Source organism: Molothrus aeneus, chromosome 1, assembly GCF_037042795.1.
Source record: "Molothrus aeneus isolate 106 chromosome 1, BPBGC_Maene_1.0, whole genome shotgun sequence".
Classification (NCBI taxonomy): Eukaryota; Metazoa; Chordata; class Aves; order Passeriformes; family Icteridae; genus Molothrus; species Molothrus aeneus.
Genome location: NC_089646.1, coordinates 105511770 through 105518782, shown reverse-complemented (window position 1 = coordinate 105518782; position 7013 = coordinate 105511770).

The following is a 7013-nucleotide window of genomic DNA, read 5'->3' as shown; positions in this document are numbered from 1 at the left end:
ACCTTATGTTCTGGGTATTTTTACTGTTTCTGTGCTTTCTTCCCCCTCTGTGGTTATTAATACAGCCAGAATAGTCTATGATGTCAGATCCTGACTTCTTTTGTGCATTATTTTACAAAAGGTAAAACACAGCAGAATAATATGAACATGTAACCACCAGGCCACCACATTCCTCACATAATTTATTCCTTCTTAAACTCTGCTAAGGCTAAAGACTGTTACCTCAAACATGGTGATGTGTCCTGACAATGGGCAATCCCAAGCAGTGTCTGATTTCTGCTCCTGCAGTGGAAACCTTGAAGCCCAACAGATACCACACAGTTGCCAGGCAGTGTGGGTTTTATGGCAGATGCTTCTCCTTGTGCAAAAGCTACCCACAGCTTGTACTAGCTTATTACATTGGCACATGGCAGAATTTCCCAGAAATTCTGGAGGTTTCTTGATGCTTTAAAGGATCTAGCTGGGCTCTTGTGGGAAAAAATTGCCTATCTGCCTCATTCTACTTTTTCGTGCTTTGATAGCTATGGACAAGTAAAAATTTCACACATGCCTAAGGATAACCCAGAGCATGATTTTCTATTACTCTCTGGTACAGTTACATTAAAAAGGTTTTTTGTAATCAGGAAAGGTATGCCAGAAATAACTAATAAAGTCTGAGATCAGAATTAGTTCTCCTGGAGAGAACCTGAGAAGCTCATCCATTACATTAATTTTTCCACAAAGGCTATATCCTAAGTTACAGACCTTAAGAGAATCTGCTGCTGCTGCTGCAGTTCAGCAGCAATGCATGTGGATAGATATTATCCTGGAACTTCTTCTCTCCCAATAATCCTTCTGACAACTCGTGCTCTATCACAATAACCTGTGCCTCTCCTCCTACTCACCTGCTTTTTCTATCAGATGATTTACTTGCAAAAACCAGAATCTCTAAGGATGCCTGGATCATTTCAGAGGTGTCTTACACACACAAGAACATAAGTAATAACTGGAACCCAGTATCTATTGGACTGAATGAGACTGCTCCCTCAATAGCTGACAGGGAGTTCTTTCCCAGCTCAAAATACAGAGCCTTGTACTACTTTTATTTGAGTGGTAGAAAATAAAGGCTGGATAGACTGGGCTGATGCATTCACATGCCAATGAGTACATGACTAATTTTTGCACTCTAATCTCCTGTCAGTTCTACTCGTATATGTCCAGAAAATTGTGAAAGGTGCAAAATTGTCCTTGGCTACATGACTCAGTTCTCCAGAATCCCAAATATTTTATTGTATTATCTCTTTGAATCATACTTTATATTCCATATTCTGTGCATCTGTTTCACCAGCTAGTAAAGAAAAAAAAAGATATTTAGCTCTTAAATATTTTATTTGAATTAGCCTTCAATATAAGAAGTAAATACTGTTTTCAAATGGAGATTTAAAAAGTTACATCAGGGCATAGAAAAAGGATATAGCTTTGGGGAAAGATTTTCAAGTTAGTTGGACAGTTAGTGGTCCTATCTTGATATTTTTCTAGTATCAGTCACAAGAATATACAACAGCATTAGTGCTAGAATAATAAGCAAGAGAAGCTAATTCTGAGTAAGGACCAGAAGTCTATTGGAGACTCACATTAGGATGTAGATAGAAGAATCAGAATGTAATAGCAAGAGGAAGAAGAGAGCTTTGAGTTTTGAAAAGAAGCTGAACTAAGATAAGAAATAAAACAAGCAAAAGTATAAACAAGATAGAGATTCCATAGGAAGTTGGATCCAATTAACATATTGTGCCAAGAAAAGAGACAGACACTGCATTTTCAGATATGTGTCAGCATTTTCTTTAGAAACTGGGAAACTAGCTACCATAACACCTTAAGGAAAGAACTCATATTCATTTTTCAGCTGAAAAAAACCCTTGTAGGCTTAAGGCCTTTTGTGAGGCAGGAGTTAGCTCCTTGGCTGGCTTGTTGTACACAGAATAAATGCACGCAGATTTGCAGTTGTCTCTGACAAGTCTCTGGTCCCTGAATAGGACTGTTATCTTCTCCTGATGTATGCTGAGAACTTCTCATATCTCCTGAACTTGCATTTGCTCCTTATTGCACAGAACAGCCATTTTACAGAAAAGAAGAGAAAGGAGAAGGAAAGAGAAAGAGAAGGAAAGAGGGAGAGGAGAGGAAAGGAGAGGAGAGGAGAGGAGAGGAGAGGAGAGGAGAGGAGAGGAGAGGAGAGGAGAGGAGAGAAGAGAAGAGAAGAGAAGAGAAGAGAAGAGAAGAGAAGAGAAGAGAAGAGAAGAGAAGAGAAGAGAAGAGAAGAGAAGAGAAGAGAAGAGAAGAGAAGAGAAGAGAAGAGAAGAGAAGAGAAGAGAAGAGAAGAGAAGAGAAGAGAAGAGAAAGACTGAGCCCTGAGGAGCACTGCTGCTGACCAGTAACCAGTCAGATGTGATCCCATTCACCACAACCATGTGAGCCCTGTCCTTCAGCCAGTTCTTCACCCAGTGCATTGTGAACCAGCTCATCCCATGTTTGGATAACTTGTCCAAAATGATTATGTGAAGGACAATATCAAAAGCCTTACTAAAATCCAGAAAAACTGCATTCACTATCTTCCCTTCAGCCAATAGATGTGTGACTGTATCATAACCAAATTGGTTGAACAGTACTGTCCCTTGTGAATCTATGTGCTCACAGTGCAGGTAATTTAATCTACCAGTCCTCAGACTGTAGGGGAAAATTCTATCTAAACCATCAGTACTAGATCTGGCAGATAATTTATTTCTTTGCTTTTCAGGTCTACAAAATTACACTCATAACCCCTCTCCAACCTAGGACCAGTAGAAGAATGGGACTATGGGGTTTTTTCTACTATTCAGCCTGGCAGAGCAGTAATGCCTTAAGCTGCTGCATCATGAGCAAGGAAGGTTTATCTGTGAAAGGCTTATTTACAGAGTTGCTGGCCCTGTGAGACAGTGCTTGCTTTGAACACCTCAGGTAGTCATGGCAGAGCAGTTGAATCAGAAGCTGGAGGAAGGGAATCCACAGTGCTGTAGGCAAACTCTAATTGCAATGACTCATTCATATTCATCCAGTGCAAGAGTTTGGATGTGCAATATGAACTAGTGAACAAGTTGTCTTCTGGCTACCCAAAATTATGTATATTGCTGAGTCAGTCCTCCAGCTGGTGATTATGGTCTTCCTCACCACTTTCTGCCATATTGGAGCAATCCAGTAAGGGGCCAAGAGAGAAGATCTCTGGTTTGTGCAGCATTCAGCGCTGTGCATACCCTGTAGCTTCCTTGGTTTTGTTGGAAAGCAAACACTTTTGTAAGAATGACTTTCTGTAAGAGCAGCTGCCACATTTCTGAAGGGTAGGGCAACTCTCAAGACAACTCTCAGAGAGTCGCAGGAAATAGGACTTTGGAGAACATCCAGCGCATGCTCCTGCCTATCAAAGCCATAGAGAAAGCTGCTTGTCCAAACTCTGCCTGGCTGCCTTTCAGATCTGCAAAATGTCATGCTCCAGCAGGAAATTCTAATATAAGTATTTGCCTTGATTGAAGAGAGGCTTTGATTGAGGTTTCTCTGGACTGTCTTGTTTGATTAAAGCTGAACTTGCAGTGTAGTATCTGGAACACATAATGGAAACAGACCACAGAAAGGGAACTGTGCTATCTGGAACACAGAAAGGGGACTGTGCCTTTTGCAGGAAAGAATTCTATAGGAAAGTCTTGCTTTTATACATTTCAGAAGAAAAAAAATCTCAACTTCTTGGAAAAGTATTTTTTAACTTGTAGAGTTGCAAGGTTCTGTTTACTATCTTGCACAAATCCTGAGTTCTTAGAACTTGTCATATGAAGGATATATATATAAATAGCTGCCTATGACTTGACAAAGAATATCTAGTTTGGATACAATGAGCAGATTGCAGTTTTCTTTTTAAATTACAGAGATAGAGTTTATTACTCTATACTGTTCTGAGTCAAAAAATTCTGCTTCCTTAGTTCAAGACTCTATTTTAGAACAAGCATGTTTTTTTAGTCCTCCTCCTGAAAACTGACAGCATTCTAGATTTTCATTTTCTGGTTTTGCCCAAAAGGGATTTTATACCACAGTTCTTTCCTGTGGACAAAAGTACTAGGAAAAAAATGAGGGAAAAGGAAGCAACTATCTTGCTTTTATTGAAGTTATCTATTCTTTGTGTAACTAACTCGAGTAACTGAGGAAGACAGACAGAAATATTGGAAAACGAGATAAAAAATACTGTCTTACTGAAAAAAAGATTGCCCCAAACGTATTTTTTTTTTTGTAATGAAAAAGTATGTAGCCCCACTCCACAGAAAATTCTGGTCTGATAAACATGCCACTTCTTTAAGTGCAAATGTACATAATGTATATTTTCTGGAACCCGAAGTACGAGTTAGGAACTGCAGGGCGTATCGTGTTTATCCGTGGTTTAGTGTTAAAAACAGCCCTCATTCCGCAGCCTCTGCTGCCATCGCGTGGTCTTGAACCATCTCTCATTAATGCTAAAACTCACCCGTCGTCTGCACTTGCCGCACTCTTATTTCCTCTGCTTTATTTACCAGTATCATTACCCCGGCACAATCCAATTTTCTTCCTCAATTTTCAGAAATGTCATGAATAATTGGCATTGCTTTTTTTTCCTAGTTTCTGCAGATTAAAATATTTTTAATGTCAGGTAGTGAGCAAGTTGTCATGCACCAGAGCAAATTGCTTTGGTGGGTTTGGTTTTCACTATGCTAGTGGCATCCTCTATGAAACTGTTAATTAGAAGAGATGTATTAATCCACAATGTCTATGACACTGGATTTTTTTTCTAAGGAGTTTTACCTCCTTTTCTAGAAAAGAAAAACAGCAGAGAACAGAATAAAAAGACATAATTTCATTTTCCTGCAGCGAAACAGAAGCACTCTTATGGAGATCTGCTAAAAAAGAATGTTTGGGGGGTTTTTGTTTGGGGTTTGATTTTGTTTTGGTTTGGTTTGGTTTTTGTTTTTTCTTAATGTAGCTAAAAACCTCAACATGTTGAAAAAAGTGGTTTAGGATAATAATAATAATGAGCATCCTGGAATCTTCTTTCTTGGTTAAGGTTTTAAGTTTTACTGTGCTGAACTCTTTTGAGTGGAGAGAAAACCAGAAACCTGTGAAGTTAATCCTGAAGTTTTAAATAGTGAAAATAAAAAACTAAAAATTATGTAGCAATCTAGGGCATACATACTACAATACCATGTACTGATGTCTGCACAGCTATACAAATTCTCCTACTTTAGCACACCTTAGAGGATTCAAAAACATATACTTACCTAATGTTTCCAAGGGTTTAGCCAAATATTGTTTAATTTATAGATGATTTTTAAATTAGGTGATGCATTGCAAGGAGGGATTAATTTCTTCCTGGTATTACATTTCCTGATTGCAAAGATTGTAAAGAAAGTACTTACTTGAAATTCTAAGATGTAATCAGAACCAGCTAGGTCATATTTTTAGACTGATAGGAAAATAAACCATCTCCACAAGTCATCAAGATATTTTAAGGATGTTCCTACTTTATGTGCATGATAATTTTTGTTGCAATCAATGGGGCCAATAATGTGCATACAGTGTCCTGTGTCAAGTACAGGATAGTCTTGTACTACAAAGGCATTTAATATGCACTAAGTAATGCCTGAAAGATTACTTCAGTACCAAAAAATACTTCTGTTTAATTTTAACAATCCTTCAAAATAGTAACAAACATTGAGCAACTCAAGCAGAATCTAAATTTGCTATGTTTTGTCATAAGAAAATTGTTCCAGTCACAACATTATGAAATCCTAAATTCTAAGAAGTAATGTTTGCAGTACACTGTGATAGACTTGTTGAAATCTATATTTTTCTAAAATATGGCTAGAAATTTTTTAAAAATTAAAAATTACATTAGTATACAATTCTTAGAAATAATCTTCACTCTTAACATGCTAAAGAAAATCTAAGAAATTGCCTAAAGGAAGAAGATTCATTGAGCTTATTTCTGACTCCACTGAATTCAGCTGGTGCCATAGTGCTGATGTACATAGAAAAAGATTTTACCAAATGTATAAGAAAGTTACTTCATTTTGGAGGGAGGTGTTACATGATTATAAAGCATTCTAAGATATTTTGGTCTTTTGTGTGAAATGCAACTATTTATCCTTTTGTTATAATCACTTCTTTGAACTGATTATGAAGGAATGAAAACAGGTAAATAAAACTGAGAAGACTTTACTGCAATAAATCTTCCTTGAAGACGGGAAGAAATTTAACGTGGATTCAACATCCAGTTCTACTGTGCTCTTTCAAAAATTCTCTAAGTTCTGTAGCAGCTTCTGTTAATATTTTTAATGAAAAAATTGATAAGACAAATGTCCTTAATATAGTTGCTCACTTTCAATGGTCCTCTATTGACCATGATTTTGTATTTAGCAGTTTGCCAGCTGTAGTCAAAGGCAGGGAGCTGATTTCATGCAAATCAGATCCTGCAAGAGTCATCCCAAGGGAGACAAATATTGAACAGTCTTCCTGTTGCAGCTGTTGAAGGTATCTTCAGTCACCCAAACAGAGAGCAAAACAATACCTGCTATGCCTGATGAATTGAAATATATTTAATAATATATTTATTATTGAGGGAAACATAGTTAAGGGAAGAAGATAAATTATAATAGAATCATAGAATGGTCTGGGTTGGAAGGGACCATAAATATCATCTAGTTCCAATCCCCCTGCCATAGGCTGGGACACCTTCCACTAGACCAGGTTGCTCAAAGCCTCATCCACCCTGGCCTTGAATACCTCCAGAGAGGGCACATCAACAACTTCTCTGAAATCTCTGAATCTTCCCTCATCCAGTTCAAAGCCATTCCCCCTTGTAAAAAGTCCCTCTCCAGCTCTGTTGTAGCCCTCCATTAAGTACTCAAAGGCTGCTTTAGGTGTCCCCAGGGCCTTCTCTTCTGCAGGATGAACAACTCCTGTTCTTTCAGTCTGTCTTTAAAGGTCCT